The 21,603-nt window shown below is 37.1% G+C and overlaps 1 protein-coding gene across 7 annotated transcripts in view; it reads right to left on the minus strand.

Moving 5' to 3' along the window:
• LOC134223623 (extracellular serine/threonine protein CG31145) overlaps positions 1–21,603 on the minus strand; it is a 267,195-nt gene that overhangs the window by 17,725 nt on the left and 227,867 nt on the right. For 6 of the 7 annotated variants that reach the window (XR_009982640.1, XR_009982635.1, XR_009982636.1 and 3 more), the window contains one exon: positions 20,361–20,604. The gene's annotated coding sequence lies outside the window, so the exon portion shown is untranslated. The remainder of the gene's footprint in view (positions 1–20,360; positions 20,605–21,603) is intronic. The other variant, XR_009982637.1, reaches the window with a different exon arrangement.

Genomic DNA, 21,603 nt, shown 5'->3' on the forward strand with positions numbered 1-21,603 from the left:
ATAATACTACTTCCAACATAAACTACGCACACTATTACTCATGTGTATACGTAACGATATGATTGCAGTGATGCCGAATTCTTCAGTGTTTTTTTATTAATGTTGGAACAACTGAAATATTATTAGAAATATAATTACAATATTGCAGTTTTTGTTGCAATTTTCCATCTTATCAGTTCAATTTTATGTTTGTCATAATTTATCTTTTCGATATACCTTATTTTACAAACATTTCAGTTGAGTTTCACATTAAAAGTTCATTCAAGCCTTTTTGAAATAAAAATCTAAATCGGCAACCCTTGAGGAACAAGCAAGAGGTAAACAGTTTGGAATACGGACAAGGATAATTGAGACATAGTTCGAAATAAACCTATATCAAACTATAGGAAATCGCGTTCGTTTTTCAAATATAATTATATTAATAGTGAAAATGTGATGTGCTTTATGTCTTGTGAAGTGAATTTCATAAGTAAACATTTGTTTTAGCTCGAAATTGAGTGGAAAACAACGTTGTGAAAACAGGTGTATCTGCTAGTAGCAATCGAGCAGTGCATCAAACCAACAGCTCAGAGGTAGGAAAATGTGTTTTACAGTTTCGTTTTTAATAATTTGAATCTTGTGAACTGAAATATAGCTTAAACGGAATTTTAAATAATATTCCAAACATTGAAGAATGTTGTCCATTCATTATTGCGTACGTTCGATGTGAGATATTGTATTTAAATCGATTTTTAATTTGGTTTATCGACGATTGTGATTGATATACGGGCTGTTATTAATATGGGAGCTTTTACCCTATATCTGGCACTGCTAGACTTAGTTAGTATCACGATACCAGAGTTTTCGAGTTTCAGACAGATTTTTTTTGAAATGGTCTCCTGTCTATGAATTTTCAACCATTTCCTATTATTCAACTTTTTATTACTTTCATATTCATTTAAGGTGATTATACATCAAAGCCTCCTTAGCCGTGCGGTAAGACGCGCGGCTACAAAGCAAGTCCATGCTGAGGGTGGCTGGGTTCGATTCCCGGTGCCGGTCAAGGCAATTTTCGGATTGGAAATTGTCTCGACTTCCCTGGGCATAAAAGTATCATCGTGCTAGCCTCATGATATACGAATGCAAAAATGGTAACCTGGCTTAGAAACCTCGCAGTTAATAACTGTGGAAGTGCTTAATGAACACTAAGCTACGAGGCGGCACTGTCCCAGTGTGGGGATGTAATGCTAATAAGAAGAAGAAGATACATCAAAGCCAGAAATCGGCCCTCTTGAAAATGACATGCTTTTCCAGTATTTTTCCAAGAGCACGAGTTAAAAGAACAGTTACGTGCATAGATCCGAAATAATGGTTAGATCAGTACGAAAATTCTTACGCCAGACTTAGGCTTTAGGTAGTGTGAGTAGAAAGTAGAATGTGGTGAATTTAATTTAATAACTGAAATTAATATTTATGAATGGCAACAGTTGCATTGTTGAGTATAAACATGCCGTATGTTTCAACCGTTCTTTTCAACTTGTCATAAGACGAGTTTGTACAATCCCATTGAATTCCACCACTTAAAGTGGTGGAATTCAATGGGATTGTACAAACTCGTCTTATGACAAGTGAAGACATTCCACTAAAAACCTCAAAATAATTTTCTCAACAAAACGTTCTTTTCAAGATAGCTTCACTTCGCAGGAATCTCCACAAGCTTTGATTCAATTGTTTTACAAAGAGGTTGAAATCACGAGGTTTCCGCAATTTTTGAAGAAATTTTTCTAATCATGACCTAATGACCCAAACTTCGACTCGCTCGCAAAATCTAATTTTTGAATCAATTTTCCATCTTTCAGGGCTGGTAGCGACCAATGCCGCTCAAAATAGTGACTTTAGTGACCAAAGCTGACGAAAAAGGGACCAAATAGTGACTTTCAGTTGCAGAAAAAGTGACCAAATAGTGACTTTTAGTTTCAGTTGTAATTTTGATAAGACGAATTCAAGCGTTTTTGGGTCGAAAAAGAATATTTTTTCGTAATTTGTGGCGGAGAACATCTTCACTCACCACTCTCTCGTAAAGAATCCAGCAGAGAAGCGAAAATCGCGTTAGCTAACTTTTATCTGCTCAGTTACTAAATAAAAAAAATCACTATATTCCATATTGGAAACTTCTACATTTATGCCATTTAAAATGTATAAATTATCATCATAATTGGAAAATTCTAAAATATTGATCGAAGTGGATAGGGGCACGGCAGGTATTTCCGTCCATCGTCATAGGGGCTAAAACCAACGAAAGCACCGTACATTTGCTAGAACTCCACTATAGCAGAACGTTTCTCCTGAGTTTACGATTTGGTACGTATGAGTTTTACAAAAAAGCGTCTCTTTTATTGGTTTTCGAGACTATGACGAAAAGACGAAAATACCTGCCGTCTCCCTTTTGGGAGAAAATACCGGCTTTAATTTTCTCATGTTCTTGCAGCAAAATTACTTTGGGGATTCCTTACATATTTAATGTATCTCCCCTCGATTGCAGTACAATCATAGATGCAAATATCATTATTTCGATTTAAAAATAAATATTTTTATTTTACCAAAATATCACGCGCTGAGAATCATAAGGGTATTAATCGTTTTCTCTTAATTTGTTTGATTTGCTTCGTTAATAGCTCAACTGTTTCCAAAGTTACAACCGTGATTGTTGCGTCTGCACGGATAAACACAGAAACTCATTAATGAGTAAAAAAGTACTCATTTTTAGTTCAAGTATGTAGCTGTCAGAAAATGGGGGAAATTTGACAACTTGAAATGTGTAAAAAAATACTCATTTCGAGAATGTTGTTTCGGTTTGAAAATAATTATCTTTTACTCCTAAATGGGTGAAAAAATACTTAGGAGATAAATTTGAGCCCAACAAAAAGTAAAGTGTTTTTGTACATAACTATATAATTTAAATTTGATTTGAGTTGCTTAAGTTTAATATTACATTACAACCGTTAACAACATGGGAGGCTAGTACGTGCAAAAGTAAGTATGCGCTTTGTTTTTCACTTCGATTTTATTCCTCATGATCGATATAATTTGTTACAGCATGCAGGTGTCACGAGGCCACATGATGGACACAGTTCAAGATGGATCCTATTGCCGAATTTTCTACGAAAATCCATCAACGGAACGACACAAGGTTTCCCGCGTCGAAAATTCAAGAAAAACACGGCACATTCCAGAAAAAGATGACAAAATGCCGTCTTTTTCGGCTTGGAAAGATTTGTGTCGTTCTCTTTGGAAAAAAAAAACATATTTTAATTAAAATACATTAAAAATACATAAAAATTAAAATACATTTAAAAATTTCAACTTTTTACGAAAAATGAGTAAAATTTCCGTGGAGAAAAAAGAGACGACAATACAATTTCACTCAGTCTCTGAGTGCTTTGAAACGGGCGTGTAGAATGTAATGCACTCTAGATTTTATTATTGCGAAAGTTTTGTTCAAAAATTCACAACGCTGTGTTTTAATTGCAGTGTTGTCATTTTCGTGACAAAATGTTTCATTGCTTCTTTATCGATTTAAAAAGTTTAATTCTTCAAGAACACGAATTTGTACTGTTCGTTGAACCTAGGTGTAATGAAATGGAATAATGCTATGACACATTGAAATTGTGTGTCTCGTTGCCAGTGCCAAACGACATTTATTCAATACCATAATACCACATTAGCACCCAATTACAAGGGTTTTCTTAGTTGCAAAACTTTCGTAAATTGTTTGTTGTTGGTTGCAAAACTATCGTAAGCTTCTGACAGACCCAATGGACATTGTATTAGACTGGTATGGTGTGGTTCTTCCTTCTTAAAGCATAATTTTCACAAAAGCAGTAAAAATGTATAGTAGTTTTTAGTACAGTCGAGATATTTTTAATGTTCAGCTCTCGGTTGGATCATATTCAGACTGTTTCAAAGAATACCTTCCTGTGAAACTGATAAAGCTGATGAGATTTCTAGAATTTTGTTTATTTCCAGTTTTCCATGTCCATTAAATTGAAATCCTAAAATCTATTATGAAGACGTTTGAATGTTCCCAGTTTTGGAACTTATTCCTTATTTTCTGAGTAACAAGTTAAAACATATCTTAGAGCATATCTTTCACCATCATAAACTTAGTTAGTAATGAAGAAGACTAAAATGTAGTACAGTAAAATATCACAGACGAAGTTTTAAAAAATTACCATTTTGTGATGATTTGTTGAATTTTTAAATGTTATTACAAACAACTGTTGAGCATGTATTTATGTGCAAATGAAAATTGCAAAAAATAATAATAATAGAAGTACCTTCGTCTAAAGACCAGCTTGAACATTACAAGAATAACTTGAAGATGAATACATTCATTCAAAAGTATGAATACTTCGATATTCGATTCTAAAAATTCGTGATTGAACATGTTTTGTATCGGAAGTGAAGCAATTGGTTCGTGATTAAACATATTAACATATGAACATATCGGACGCGGATCGTGTTTAGTTTAATTTTGTGCTGTCGGAAAGTAAATCGGACGCATAACTTTCGCGGGTTCCGAGAATTTAGTTCTGTGCTGAATACGCGATTGATCGTTTTTTGATTGGCTAGCAAAATGGTCGCGCGATCCGATCTACTGTTCACATAGTTCTTTGAGCAGTTTCACAAGTTCCAGTAAATCACAGAGTTGCAATTACGAATTGTACGGTAATTATGCTCATGCTCATGCTCATTCGATTCTAAACTTGCCTCATAACATATCCATGATATATGTAACTAGAAATTGATGTCAAAATGATCTAGTGACAACACAAACTGAATTTGGAAAAAAATATCTACTCAATTACCTTACTCAATTTTGTACCACACACCATGTACTAAAATAAACATTAAAGAATAAATCTTTTCGCTTGCAAAAAATAGTGTTATTGTGGATCGGAATGGTTATAATTCTGCGTTGTGGGACGCCCGCATTCAAGATTTTCTTCCTCTGCATTGGTGGGACACCCGCAAGAAAAAAATGTTATTGTGGATAGGAATGATCACAATTTTGCGTGTTGGGACGCCCGCATTCATGGGCTGGTGGGACGCTTGCAAAAAGAATAGTGTAATTGTGATTATAATTTTGTATGGTGGGACGCCCGCATGCAAGACTTTCTTCCTCTGCGTTGGTGGGACGCCCGCAAGAAAAATAGTGCTATTAATGATATTAATTCTGCTCAGTGGGACGCCTGCATTTAAGAGTTTCTTCCTCTGAGTTGGTGCGAGGCCCACAAGAAGAATGGTGTTACTATGGATCGGATGGATCACAATTATTACCTTTTTACATCAATAATATGACAGATCATAGCAGCCATCACACAAGATGCACATTCGAATTAGTAGGCCTGACTCCCACAGATGATGCGCCTTCGTATTTCACGACTAATGCTAATCCAAAACCAATCAGCTGACATCCGTCTGAATACGACGGAAGGTGCGATGCGTCATTCCAGAGCAGAGAACGTAGGGCGAATCTTTCGAGCATTGGTGCTTGATAGGGATTCGATACCAACAAAGCTATTTCCATGACAGGATCGACCAATGCAACGTATAAGAATTTCAGCGTATATGAGTAATGAGATTTTTGAATGATTTTAGACACAAACCCAAGTTAACGACGAGCTCGCTTGAGCAGTGACGGGAAATGTCATATCGATGTCATGGGACTAACTTGCTAATAACTTTTCTCACAAGTCATTTACAATTATGTTTTCCATATAAACATGTAGCCCTCAAATGACACGAAAACTTTTTCTAATAGGTAATTTCTCTAAATATGATATTGGAGGCGTGAGAGCCGAATTAGTGTCAGATGACATTAATGTCATGACATTCCGTGACATTTTTTTTAATCTCGCTCTCATGGCTCACACTTTGTATTTAGAACAATGATCTGTTCGACAAAGTTCTAGGACCCTTTAAGTACTACATGTTATTCAAAAAATCCAAACTGTAGATGACTTTTGGAAAAAGTTATTACGAAATCAGTAATAGCAAAGCCATGACATTTTTTTGACATTTCCCATCACTGCGCTTGAGCCAAGAAGAAGGGCTTTCCTTGAACGTCGGCTCGGCATCGAAATCAACTCCAAGATCTTGACTAGAATAAACACGGTTTAGCGGTTCTTCACCGATTATGTAGTTGTGTATGAGCGGGCGTTATTGTGATGAAAACTTACTACTGAACACTTTGGCACACTCAAAGTCATGTGGTTGGCTCGATGCTAGACGAGAAGCCGATTCAGAAGTTCATGCAGCTTGAAGCAATCCGACGATTGATCGACGACAACATATAATAGTGCTGTCCAATGAGCAACTCGAAGTAGCTCGAAGTTGTTCCCGTCTTTCTTGTTCCTTTTTGTCAGCAAACGAACATGAGAGGGATGGGAATAACTTCGAGCTTCCATTGGACAGCATTAGTATGAAATAGCTTTCGCCAATATATGTAGAGGACGACTAAAAAAATAGTCAAAACGCTATGAGCTCTAAGAATCTCTCTTTGTGTGTATATCGATTTTTTTTCTAACTTATTTTATTTGCTAATTATCTAGTACATGCATTCATCTCTTAGACTAAGTCAAGACAAAATTTTCAAAACGACTTATCTGCTTTTGTAAACAAAGATTCAAACGACGATTTGATAAATCTGATAGCTCTCCCACCCAAACCAATACCATCAACAGGTAGCGTAAACCTTCACCTACCTATTGGTGGTGCTGGTTTGCGTGGGAGAGCTATCACATTTGTCAAATCGTCGTTTGAATCTTTGTTTACAAAAGCAGATAAGTCGTTTTGAAAGTTTTGTCTTGAATTGTTCCGTGTTTTCTCAACAGTATCATCCTTATTTGCTATGATACAATTTAAGTTATTATTAATACATTATTTCAATTACCTCTGGCAGTTAGGATTTTTCCTCTGGGAATAGCTCCCGTTTTTGTTTTGGCTGATTTTATTTACAAATTATCAAATAAAATTCAACGAATACCTTAAGCGAAAGAAGATCTCCTTTTAGAACAATACATTTCGATAAATCTGAAGCAAAAGCATAGAGAGAATCAAACCAATAAAACTGTTCATATTGGTAAAATTAATTAAGTCACATTTTTTGTTAAAATTATTTAAAATTTAAAACGATTAAAATAAATATTTTCGCCAGATTTTTAGTTTGTAGCTTGTCCGACTTTTCCCAACAAAAAGTGGTGGCAACATAGCTTCCAGGAAAATGGAACAGCTGAAGCTGTGCTTGACTGTGTGTAGAGTTGTAATAAAAACCTTATACCTAGATGAACTTGGTTTGTCGAAAAGCTATACAAGTTTGGTGAATATTGATCTATGTATCATGATCATGTACTAAGATATTAGTCTTGTACTTAAATATTGTATGACCATCAATTGTGTGTTGAGCGTGAGCAAGTAAACTGGTCGGAATGTGACTAACAATCAAGTGTTTAAGCGTGCCTATCTCTCACCCCAGTGAGCTGGGTTCAATTCCTGCTTGTATCGTTGAAAATTATTTAAGGCGTAACATGTTTTCTGCTTATTCATGCCTTCCTTCCACTAGAAGCGGCTGATATGCTGATGGGTACGCGGTGAAGGGTTGGACATACAAAGGGATTATCCATATATTACGTAACGCTTAGGGGGGGGGAAGGGGGTTGGCCGAAGTGTGACAGTCCATACAACAATTTCAAATGATTCATACAAAAAGTGTGTTGGAATCTTTCGTATTTGTATATGTCAAATTTTTGTACAGATTTTGCAAGATTTTAATACAGAACTGTATTAAAATCTGCTACCCGCTGGCTGCGTGATAGATAAACCCAAGTAACCAAAAGTTCCTTTAAGAGTACGTTCTCACTTAAGCAGTTCAGTGAAGGAACTTTTGGTTACTTGGGAAGTGTTCTAATTCCACAAATTCGCTTTGAGATTGGCAAAATTGCCAATTTATTGAGTAATAAAAAATGTGTAATATTCGTAACTATAGAATTGTTACGATAGGAATACGTAGGTGTTCTTTCAGCAATGACCAGTAAACTGAATTGTTATTTTAATTAGCTTAAAGCTTAAATCCTTTAAAAAAGAACTTTATATAACTCCTAAATCGGTAAATCCTCAGAACTCCTGGGAAGGGATTCCTAGAGAATAAATAACCTTGAGTTCTTGGAGTACAGTGGGGTCGCTTTCTACGCGGTTTACACATCTAACTATCTTGAACACTATGGAATTCGATTACGATCGGCTTGTGCGTTCAAGTTTCACATGCAATGCGGAAGGCGGAGACACATTCAAGTAGGATTAACTTCAACATAGTTGATTGGGGTCTATATACGGTTCACTTGAATTTATGTGAAACATACTGAGCCTTTTCCGATTTCTCATTAGGTTTATAGCATTTTGAAATTGATCTTATTGTTTGTGCGCCAAATATAACATATTTCAGATATTTGCGTGGAATGGTAGTACACCCGATTCTGTTTTTACACGGATTTTTTTTACACGGCCGTGTTAAAAAAATCCCATATAAAATTTTTGCAAAGTTGCTCCATTTAGCATGATTCGTCGAGAAATCATAAAACTTTTTTACGCGGATTTTCAAATTTTGAACTGAAAACTTTTTTTACACGGAACGCATCCCCCGTGTAAAAAAAAGAATCGGGTGTATATCCTATATATCTATACTTTTATATCAAAACTATGTCAGTTTGTGTAACAAAAATATAGTTTGCTCGATGGATTCACAGAATTGATTGGATGACGCCGATAATAATGAAAAACCCGTACGGCACACTTCGCTACGTAAGAACGGGATCCGACACGGATCTGTTCCGATATCAATTATTGACAATAAATCGAACCGTGGGGCAGTGATACACTCGAACATACTTCCACCCGCATGTTGAAGCTTGCTTTACACAAATCACCACTAATCCAGCTTTTGTATATGATAGGAAAAAAATAGTTACACTACTTCCGCGTTATTTTATCGCTCAACAATAAAACAACCACACAACATCGACGGCCACCCTCTATAGCGGCACCCAATCGCCATCGACGGGTCGGGTGGTGACGCGATGTATGTACCGCGTGTCCATACCGCGTGAACGTCAGAGTGCCAATCGGAAAGAGGGAGAGCGAATAAAGTCCATTTCGCATTTCTCACATATATGCAGATTATGGCTATTATCTTTTAACAGTACGCGACTGATCGAGTGTTGCTATATTGTGTTTCTGTTGCAAAGCTTGCCCGGACTGTGGAATGAAATGGGTTTTAGACTGGAGGCTGAGTGAAAACCGGGACCCGTTCAGCCCACCGCTGCCCGGTTGGTACCAGTCTCACTGCTGCCACAATGCGATCGACCAGCAGCGTGTGTGGTGCATCATACAGTCCCCCGGGTCGGATCGGATCTGGCTTCTTGTCTTATTCTCATGCAGGTGGAAGGCAGGGTTGGCTTGAGGATTCGTGATTGGGGAGATTGTGCGACGTTCGCCTTTTCGGTTTGCAAAATACACTGCTCCTCTTTTTCAATCGCCTCAGAAACATCGCAAACCCTCTATGGTCATCTCACAAGAGCTTATTATTATTTTTTAATGATTTATCAAATAATCAGCCCAATAAAATTGGTAAGAATTGAGATTATGATTTCCAAATATGAGAGTTTTGTATGCAAATCAAGTCCGTCTTGATTACCTATTTCCACCAATGAATCATTTCTACAAATACATTACGATACTTTTTCACTTTCAGAACGCAAAGAGTATAGTTAAAATGATTGTAAAAGCTTTTGCTTCACATTGTGTATAATGCCGATATTTTATTTAATCACTAACAGACCCGACGAATTTCGTATGGCCTAGAATTGATCAATCAAAGAAACATTTTTTGTCTTCAAAGATATCCACATGCCAAATTTGGTTCCAATTGCTTATTTTTTTTAGTTATGTACAAAATTCTGTTTCATTTTTTATGGGAGCCCCGCTTCTAGAGGGGATGGGGGTCTCGAACCATTTATTTATTACCAGACTAAGGCCGGAGTGGCCTGTGCAATACATAAAAGTCTTCTCCATTCAGATCGGTCCATGGCTGTACTTCGCCAACTACGCAGTCTGCGGAGGTTTCCTTTCTAAAACTCCCAGCGCGCGTTGGTCCTCCACGAGCATTGTCCAGGTCTCGTGTCCGTAGAGAACTACTGGTCTAACAAGAGTTTTGTAGATAGTCAGTTTGATACGGCGGCGTACTCTATTCGATTGGAGCGTTTTGCGGAGTCCTAAGTTTCGTGCCATGATGCATCTCCGAATTTCTCTGCTGGTATCGTTATCGGCGGTCACCAGTAAGCCCAAGTACACGAATTCTTCAACCACCTCGATTTCGTCACCACCGATATAAACTCGTGGTGGGTGCCTTACATTGTCCTCTCTTGAGCCTTTTTCTATCATGTACTTCGTCTTCGACGTGTTGATGACTAGTCCAATCCGTTTAGTTTCGCTTTTCAGTCTGATGCAGGCTTCCTCCATCCTCTGAAAGTTACATGCCATGATACCAATGTCGTCGGTGAAACCAAATAACTAGACGGACTTATTGAAAATCGTACCACTCGTGTCAATCCCTGGCCTTCGTATTACTCTCTCCAAAGCGATGTTTAATAGAAGACACGAAAGACCGTCACCTTGCCGCAACCCTTTGCGCGTTTCGTAGGGACTCGAGAAGGCCCCTGAAACTCGAACTACGAACATCACCCGATCCATCCATCGCCCCCTTTCTCAGCCGTATCAGTTTATCAGGATATTTGTTTTCGTGCATTAGCTGCCATAGTTGGTCCCTATCGATTGTATCATATGTGACTTTGAATTCGATAAATAGATGATGTGTGGGCACGTTGTATTCGCGGCATTTCTGCAATACCTGACGTATGGCGAGTGGCGACCACCTGATCTGTGGTAGAGCGTTCACCTAGAAATCCCGCCTGGTACTGCCCCACAAACTTTCTTGCAATTGGTGTTAGGGACACACGATACCTTCCATCCACTCCTGCGGTAGAACCTAGCGACTTGCAGTTCCATGTTCCAAGCTTCCAATCGTGATCCTTTATTCGTCGCCTAGGTCGTAATATCTTCTATGTCTTTCGTAATGGTTGTTTTTAAAGGCGGCTTATTGGGCCTGCGCAAACTTCCTATCTCGTCGGAGGGCCGACGTGTCATGTCTGTTTAGCGTCCCACCTAACACCAGGACTTGGGCTTGTGCGCTTTGAGCGGCACACGGTTGCGTTGGTGGAGCCTACTTGCGGATATATGCAGCTTTTTATAGGAGTTTGACAGAGTCCACCGTCAAATCCCACCACATCCTAGGCAGGCACCACAACTCGCAGATGGTCGGGGGAGGAATCGTCAAGACCTTGGACATGTTCCCTGCTGTCCCGGGTCTCGAACCGTCTTCAGAATTTTCCCTGGCCCCAAAAAACCTCTGTATACAAATTTTCACGCTGATCGGTTCAACAGTTTCCAACTCTATAAGGGTCAGACAGACAGAAAATCATTTTTATGTATACATAAACGTTTGACTGTATAGATTTTATGGTCCAAGAAGTAGAATAGAATAAAAGCAACCCATAAAAAATTGAAAATCTTCTCTATATAATAAAAATAAGTTAAGATTTCCTTCCTGATGATTTAACTGGCGAATAGGTTGACCGATTTGTAAGATTTCTTCCCAAATCGATTCGTTTTGGGATCCGCAAGGTTTGTATACACAAAAAGTTGGTTAATTTACCGGGGAAATGAAAAAAAAATCATTAGAATACAATTTTGGGTTGGTTGTTGAGGAAAACAAAACAATCGCTCGGAAATTGATCTAGAGTGCGGTGCTGCAAATAGTTCATTATAAAATTTGCAACACCCGGGCAAAGCTGGGTATCTTTCGCTAGTCTATATAATAAAAATGAGTTGAGATTTCATTCCATAATCGATTCGTCTTGAGATCTGAAAGGTTTGTATGTAAAAAAAGGTGGTTAATTTAACGGGCTAAGAGTAAAATCAGCAGTGATTCAAATCGTTTGGGGCTGTCAGTTTGAATATGAATCTGAAACATTCATTTTCCCAGCAGCTGTTCTAGCCTCATTTTTTTCATACCAGTCAAATGTCAAAAAAATAAAACTAGTATAACGCTCCGTTCTATTTTCTGCAGATTTGAACCACGATTGAATCACAAGATTCAAATATTTTCCAATTGTTTTGGTGTATGAATGCGTCATTTTATCTACGGATCAATTCACTTTGTAATTACGGCGCCTTTCTTAGAGCCAACATGATGATTTCTCGCTCAACTTTTCAAAAGGACCTAAGTAACATTTTTTTCATGAATTAATTTGAGTACTGCAATCAAAAGCTTTCATGTTGTTCTGTTGATTGCGCCATTCAAATTAATTATTGAAAAAATGTTACTTAGGTCCTTTTGAAAAGTTAAGCGAGATTTAATTTAATCGAAAATTTGAAAAACATGAATAGAACACTGCTAGGGAAACCAGCGAGTTTGTTCTATTTGGCTCCAGATTCAAACTAGAATAGTGGTCGAAAATTTGGAATGAAACTGAATCACTCCTGACTTTACTCTAAGGTAGAAAATCAGTAGAATACAACTTTGCGTCGTCAGTGGTTGAGTGAAACAAACCAGTAGCACTAAAACTGATCTAGAGTGCGGTTGTGCAAAAAGTTCAGGATTTGACATTTGTATCACAAACACCCGGGCAAAGCTGGGTATTTTTTGCTAGTTTCCAATAAAAAATAAGAAATTGCCAACAAATAAATCTGTGTATGAGCATTAAATAAATATATAATTCCCACAAATAATGCAAAATTTCCCATAAACAATCAAGAATTTTTCACAAAACTCAGTTTTATTGCTTTTTATAATTTTTTTTATTGAAATTGGAATATTTTCTTTTTTTATGAAAAAAAAAATTATTTTGATGAAAATTTTGTTTTTATTTAGGCCGTTACAAATATTTAATTAACATCTTGTCCTACTGGTCTCCAAAGGGTTAAGAAGGGGAATAATAAAAAATAAATATTAAAATGAAAAAAATAAAAAAACTCCTCGGATTTGTTAAAGAAAGTTTGGAAAACCTCAAAATTATCCGAATTTTATTCTGTTGCCCCCTCAAAACATTATTTTTTGGCAAAAAAATCCGAGTAGGAGGAGGACAAAATAGATTTTAAATATTTGTATCGGCCTTATTACTAATATTTATGGAAATTTAGCTTTTTTTCGTGGAGCATTTTTAATTCTAAATAATTTTTTTTTTTATATTTGCAATTTTTGCTTTTAAAAGTGCTAATTTGTTTTTATTTTGAGGAAAACTCTCAAATATTTCTAGAAATTTCGCATTATTTATCTTAAACTATTTTTTCGCCTAGTTAGCAACCACCGATTTTGAATATCACTACATCGATGGAAAGCTTAGCTAATATTGTGCACTGTGTCCAAAAATTTCAGGTGTATGTTTTTTCTATCAAAAGTTATGTACGATTTACCAAATTATTTTTAAGGCCCATCTGACCAAAGAACATTATTTTTATGGTTAATACGATACTACGACGTCAGTTTCATGATTTCATACACTATTCTGAACAAAATATGTTTAAAAAATGAAAAGCATATCTACAACAGCATTTTATTTGAAGGGCTCAAAAGCGAGAATTACTCAGAGAACGAACAATTCTGTGTAACTCTCAACTCCCAGGACTGATTTCAACCAAATTTTGTACACATATTCACTATGAGGAGACAATCGTATTAGAGGGTAATTTGGGAAAGGGGGAGGGGTCTGGAATGAGGGATCTGGAGGGAGGGGTATTGTTCAGAAAACGGTCAATTCAGAGTAAATTCTGAACCCCTGGACCGATTTCATCCAAATTTGGTACACACATTCACTATCCTAAAGAAAAGTTCAGAAAGAGGGTGGGGTGGTCCTTTAAAAAAAGGAGAGGGTATGGGGGAGGGGTTGTCTTTTGAAATCGAGCAATTCAGTGCAACTCCCAACCCCGGTACCGATTTCAACCAAATTATATACACACATTCACTAAGAGGAGCTGATCATATAGAAGGGTAATTTGGAAAGGGGGGAGGGGTCTAGAGGGAGGGGTATTATTCAGAAAACGAGCAATTCAGTGTATCTTCTGAACCCCTGGACCGATTTCAACAAAATTTTGGTACACACATTCTCTACCTAAGGAGAAGATAACAAAGGGGTGGGATGATCATTATCATTATCATGAGAAGTTATAATTATGAGAAATTTTTTGCAGTCATGGAAACTATAGAATTTCGTTCCTTAATGAAAAGCCTCCCGGAACCCAAAACAAAATTCACTCACGTGTTTAAGAGCCCTTCACTCAACACGGAAGCAACGGAAAACTGCCATTCTCATTATTTTACGCATGCTGCGATGCGATTTCAGCAACGCTGAAATAATATAAATGACACTTGTACGTTGCTTCCGTAATAAGTGGTGTGCCCTTGAAAAGGGTATACTCCGTTAGGCATAAGTACATTTGGCATAAAGACAAGACGTTAGACATAAGTACGTTAGGCATAATGGACGTTAGGCATAATGAACGTTAGGCATAATGGATGTTAGGCATAATGGACGTTAGGCATAATGGACGTTAGGCATAATGGACGTTAGGCATAAAGGACGTTAGGCATAATGGACGTTAGGCATAACGGACGTTAGGCATAATATACGTTAGGCATAATGCACGTTAGGCATAATGGACGTTAGGCATAAAATTACCCAAAGAACAGCCCATGATATAAAGAAGGCAGAATTATGCCTATCGTCCATTATGCCTAACGTACATTATGCCTAACGTTCGTTATGCCTAACGTCCATTATGACTAACGCACTTATGCCTAACGTCTTTATGCCTAACGTCGCGGACCCCTTGAAAACGTTAGTAGATTTTATTTTGTATTCCGGGAGGCTTGTTTTTGAACTTGAAGCAAATATTTCAACTATTCTTGGAGGTTTTAGTTAAAGTCACAGAGAACAGACATACAAGTCCGTTCCCAATCGTGTGTAAGGTTTTTAACGGACGTGCAACACAAGTGGCAATCTCGTGGAGGCGCTGGCATCGCATAATTTCTCTCATCAAGAAGCTGTCAAAATTTTAGGCGCCACCACCCACCATGGACATAAACAACAGATCCTCCTCCTCACTCTGGTTTCAATTCCATATATGATGTTTCTTTCTCACACTAACGCACGCGATTTCTCTGCCATCAAGGAGCACATGGTTTGTTTTGTCCATCCATCCATTAATTACGTTACACCTGAACGATCATGTATGATCGTTCCTCTCCCCAGTTACACTTTTTGTATAAATTATGTAGAATTTTGGTACTGATTTTCACACCTCAGGCAGCCCCCTCACTCCTCTAAGCGTTATGTAATTTATGGATGTTCCCTGAGATGTTTCGTTTGGTGAACAGCAGCTACCATCTCTGCCTGCATTTTCAATTCTTTTGAATCTTTACCATTCTTTCCATTAGCCACAGTCATCGTCACAGCCAGTAGCGAAGCACTAAAATGATCAAAAGGCCATAACTTGTGCTCAAGTATATTAATTTATGATTTTTCTATCATTCATTTTTTTTCTTTTTTCTTTCCTTTATTAAAGTGTTTTTTTAATTTTAAAATTAAGTTCAAAACATTGCTGAAAGGGAACTTGAGGAGTTCCGTACGATTCGAAAGAAACTTGAGATTCAGAGTATAATATATAAATTGACGTTTCATTTGGCAGGCCAGTGACTTTGCTGGTTTTCAGCAAAATAAAAAATGCTGAACTAATTTCAGTAATATTTTTTACTGGTTTTCAGCTTTTTGTGAGGTTCATTGCAAGATTCCAATAAAACTGTCAAACTAAGTGCTGGTAATCAGCTAAATAAGTTTGCCGACTTGCGTTCAGTAAAGTATAATTCTGTATTACAGAAAAACGTTATTAGAAATGCTGAATATCAGCAAAACATTGTATTGCTGGTTACTGTCCAGTAAATCGTTTTGCTGGATCATGAAAAGAGTTTTTTTTTTTTTTTTTTTTTTTTTTTTTTAATACCCTCCTCTGACCCCCATACCAAAGAGCTCACATTTTGAGCCCCCTGGTAATTAAAACGCGGGGTAGAAACTACTATCATGAATTAAGGTGAATCCCAGTGGAACTTAGCTCCTTTGAAGGGATTCCCGGAACAAAATCAAAAATTATGTTACAACAAAGTGATAACGATGTGGCTTTATTTAATTATACTATTAAACTACAATTAACATAAGATGCAGGGAAAAAACTAGCAAGTGCTAGAAAAACCCGCATTCGCAAACGTCGACACGATTAGAAAAGAAATTCGTTTACATTCCTAATTACATACTGCTTCAACTTATTTTTAAAAATGGTGTTATTTGTTATTGATTTCAAATCTGTTGGAAGTGCATTATATTTGGATGGACCGTGGTATGTGATGCGCACAAGACCTATGTTCGTGGAAGCATTGCTTCTCAATAGCCCATTAGCATTTCTAGTGCCCTGAAAGCTGTCTCTTGTCGAAAATACGATATTGTGATGAAACTTCGAGTTGTATAAAGCGTTATGCACAAATATGATCGTTTGAGAATAACGTAATCCGATGATAGGAACAATTCTGTGCCGTAGACTAGTATAAAGCGAAACGGTAGAAGATAATGGAGGCAAGTTAAAAATCACTTTCACACATCTGTTTTGTAATGTTTGAATCTTTTTAAGTTTTGACTTAGCAGCATGACCCCAAACAATAATGAGATATTGCAGTATAGAATGAATGCACGCATAATAAAATCGCAACAGGGCTTCAGGAGGCACAAAAGAGCGAACTCTTCTCATAAGTCCACATAGTGAAGATACTTTACATGCTACATGTTGTATGTGCTTGTCCCATGAAAGGCAAGGGTCTAAGTGAAGCCCCAAGTATTGAAAGGATTAAACTTTTTCTATACACAAATTTCCGATGCATGGATCAGAATGCGGCAATATTTTTTTCCGTGGTGAGTGGAAAACCATGTACATTGTCTTTGTCAAATTCAAAGAAAGCATATTACCATTAAAATACTCTATGAGACTCCTCAGGTCTGATTTAATGTCTTCCACTATTGATTCCACATTGTGATGAGGGTAAAACAATGCCGTGTCATCAGCAAAAAGTCGAGGAATTCCACGAAGTTTTAAATTACCCAAATCGTTGATAAATATCAAGAAAAGTAGGGGTCCTATATTACTGCCCTGAGGGACTCCTATTTCAATTGATCGTAAACTACTGCGAACACCATTTATTACAACAAACTGCTTCCTATCTGATAGATAACTCTTGATCAAATCGTTGGCAACACCTCTTATTCCATAACGATCAAGTTTATCTAATAAAATTTTGTGGTCTATAGTGTCAAACGCTTTCTTTAAATCAATGAATAATCCGCCCACAATCTTTTTCCGATCAATTTCACCAGTCAACGCATCAAAGAGCTCGGTGATAGCAGTTGCTGTTCCACAGCCTTCACGAAAACCGTATTGATATTTGTACAGAACATCTTTATCACACAAGAATTTCATAATTCGGCTAGTCAAAAGCTTTTCAAAAACTTTGTTGATAATCGACAAAGTTGAAATTGGACGGTAGTTTGAAGGATCAGACGAGTCACCAGATTTAAATACCGGAGTGACTTTAGCTATTTTTAGAATATTCGGATAGGATCCGTTTATGATCATCCTATTAAAGAGATCAGCGATAATTTGTGAAAATGGTCCCACATTAGCCTTCATCAGATCTGCCGGTATATTATCGTACCCTTTACTTTTATTTACGTCGAGCTGACTGATGATTACGTAAACTTCATTTACACTAGCAGGTCTCAGAAAAATAGAACTTTCAACACGTTTGACAGGTTTCAAAAAATCAAAGTTATTGCTTGGAATTTTATTAGCTAATTTAATACCAATGGTAGAGAAAAAGCTATTAAATACATCAGCTGTCTCTAAATCAGAGCCTTCAACGTTATGACTATTCCGAAGTCTAATTTTTTCTGTAGCTTTGGTACGACCAAAAATTTCTTTTAACTTTTTCCACACATTAGAGTGGTTAGAGCTTTTTAATATGTTTTCATAATATTTTTTTTCCTTGGGCTTTAGCTGTTTTTACTTTCTTTGAAACATGATCCAACAATGCAGCAATTTGCATGTCGTTAGGATAACGCTTGACTCTCTCAAGATAGTTGTTTTTTATTTGTATTAACCGCCAAAGGTTGTAACACAGAGAAACAGACGTCTCACTTAGAACAAAATATAACAAAACATATAACAAAACATAAGCAAAGTCGATGGAAGCGCCATCGGTGGCCGATTGACCACTTACAAAAAATTAAATAAACCGTTAAAAAAGTGAACGATGGAACATGTGTTGAGTAAGACGTCTGTTTCTCTGTGGTTGTAAGTCATCCACGGACAATATTCTCCTTTAATCCTAACAGTTTTAATAAATGATCTAGTACAGTCAGTTAACAGTTAGACGAGCTCGGTGGTCTAGTGGCTACCGCTTCTGCCTTGTAAGCAGGAGGTCATGGGTTCAATTCCAGGCTCGTCCCTTTCCTACTTTGTAATTCTATCTAAGTTCTCTCTGTGTTTCACGTTCTACCAAAACGATTCCTACTGTTATAACCTTCCACACAATCCCAAAACCTCCCGTGGCACCTATGAGAGGTCGTAGAGTTCTCTGCATCTTTCTTAAGTAGGTGTCCAACTAACCATCCTCCCCCTTCCTCAGCATTCGCAAGGACGTGGCCAGGACAGATCTCGACTATTGGAAGGTGCATTGCTTTCATCTAAGAGATAGTGATTAGTCCCAAATCAATATCTGTGGTAACGGATGAAAGTGATGTTACTCTCGTACAATAGTCTTGGCTTGTACCACCTACGAATTTGTGCGAAATGCTCAATGCTAATGCTAATGCTAATGCTAGTACAGTCAGTTAACAGTTTATTATAAGTTTCAACAAGAGTCTTTAGAGATTCTTCATGTTCTTTTGTGTGGTTCTGTCCAGTAAATCGTTTTGCTGGATCATGAAAAGAAAATTTGGTGTGTATAACGGCTTCATTCTCGATAATTTTTACAAATAGATAGGCAATAGGCGTGATGAAGCTTTAGTTTGCCATAAAGCTACTTGTTAGAACAGTTTAAAGTTAAAGGCAACCTTGACAAAAAAAAATCGACACAGCTTAAGAACATTGACGAAACAATTACTTAGGTAAACAAAGTGATTTGACGAACACATAACCAACACCCAGAACAAACAAAGTTAATTAATTTTCATTCTGCATAAATAAAAGTTATAAAATAGAACACTAATACGCAATATTATTTATTTTTTCAATGTGGTCACAAAAAGCTAACAAATTAAATAACTTATTATTGGAATAATGACTAAGTGACCTTTCAAACCACATCAGGTGCTTCCAAGGCAAAAGAAGAAGACATTGCATTTTAAACATTGCTTTTTAAAAACTAGAAAAACGTTGTACTAGAAATTATCATTTTAGCCTTTGATCATTGACTAGTTTGCATTCAATCACATTTTGCATTAGTGTCGAGTCGATTCCAAATCCGAACCTCACCCCATCCTTATCCTACCCCATGGCGTTCAAGTGGTCTGCAAGGACTCTTCTGCCATTACCCTCTCTATTATCGGCTTTGGATTGACTTGCGCTCTCATTGCCCCACCAAACGCTGCAAAATGAAAATGAAAATGAAATATCTTGGCATAGGGGAATTGTACCGGTTTTGGCCATGGCTCGTAATTTGGCCAATGGTTGGTCAAAATAGGCACTAAAGTGGCTAAAACCGGTATACTTACCCTACATAATTCTGCAAGGTTTTAATACAGCAAATGTAAGCTTTTTATACAGATACTGTAATCAAATAGTTGAAATCTTTCAAAGGTTGTATTGAAATCTTCCGAAATTGTATATGCCAAAATTTTATACGGTTTCTGTAAGGTTCTTATGCAGAACTGTACTAACATCTGCCGTTCGCTGCTTAGTTGTATAAGTGGCGTATATTTGTTGAGTTACGCATATGATGTAACGGCTGCCAAGAAAATTCGTTTATAATGTTTATAATTGATTTTTATATTATGATTTAACGTAATGTTTATAATTGATTTTTATCAATAAATTTCATCAATGTTATCTATTCTTTGCCATTTGCTCTAACATGCAGTGTCATTTTGTAAACTGTATAACAGAATTTTTACCTGGATGCACCCCTGTTAGTATGTGGTTGTTGTTTTTCCTGCTGCCACTGCGAGGTTACGGTTATGTGAGGAGCTGCGCGAGTAGTGGGTCAGGCGAGCCGATAATTTCCATCAACATCTGTATCGAATCGGCTTAGCGGGAACTTAAATCAGGGCACAACAATAGACTCCCCCGCTGCGCTGCCGCTGTGCTCTCTGCTCTCTTCTGGTAGATGACCGAGCCGATAAACCGGAAGGTTTCCTCCTGCGAAGGGGCATATGCCGAAGGAGAAGAAATGGAAACAATTAGCTGATTGCTATTTATCTTCATGATCAACGTGTGCTGCGCGGAACGATACTTGATTTTGCCTCAACGCTCGTACCATGGGAAAGCTCGTTTCTAATGGCAAGCACCACGCTAATGGAAAGATTCTATTTATTTCTCTAAATAGGATGAGAAAATATTCGGTTTGAGGTAAAAGCGATTGATTATAGATATTATTTCAATTAATTTTATTTGGCGTCTGGATTTGTTCATTGTTAAAATAAATAAAATAAATAAATAAAATAAAAGGAAAGTTTTGATCATTTGGTAATTTGGGTTCGATCATTTAGTAGTTTGTCAATAACTTATTTCAGAGGCTAAATTTTAAAATGTGTTGCATGGTGGATCTCAGACGCGATGTTTTTTCTGCCTCTTTGTTTATTACTTCGTTTTTTAAATTTTACTATTTACAGAGTTATAGCTCTAGCTAGGGTAACCGTACCCATAGTGGAGGTAGCACCAATAGTGGTGTTTTAATGAGATTTTTCATAATTATGCACTGATGGTTTCAGTTGATGCATCGTGCTTTAAATATCCTGTTAAATGCAACTTCTTCTTCTTCTTCTTCTTCTTGGCATTACAGTGTGGGGGGACAGAGCCGCCTTGCAGCTTAGTGTTCATTAAGCACTTCCACAGTTATTAACTACAAGTTTTCTTAGCCAGGTTACCATTTTTGCATTCGTATATCATGAGGCTAGCACGATGATACTTTTTGCCCAGGGAAGTCGAAACAATTTCCAAACCGAAAATTGCCTAGACCGGCACCGAGAATCGAACCCAGCCACCCTCAGCATGGTCTTGCTTTGAAGCCGCGCGTCTTACCGCACGGCTAAGGAGGGCCCCTTTGTTAAATGCAACTTATCCTATGATTTTTCTTGAAGAACTATTTAAAACAATGATTTTCCTTATTAAAATTGACTCCTTTGCACCTATAGTGGT

Source organism: Armigeres subalbatus, chromosome 3 (assembly GCF_024139115.2).
Source record: "Armigeres subalbatus isolate Guangzhou_Male chromosome 3, GZ_Asu_2, whole genome shotgun sequence".
Classification (NCBI taxonomy): domain Eukaryota; kingdom Metazoa; phylum Arthropoda; class Insecta; order Diptera; family Culicidae; genus Armigeres; species Armigeres subalbatus.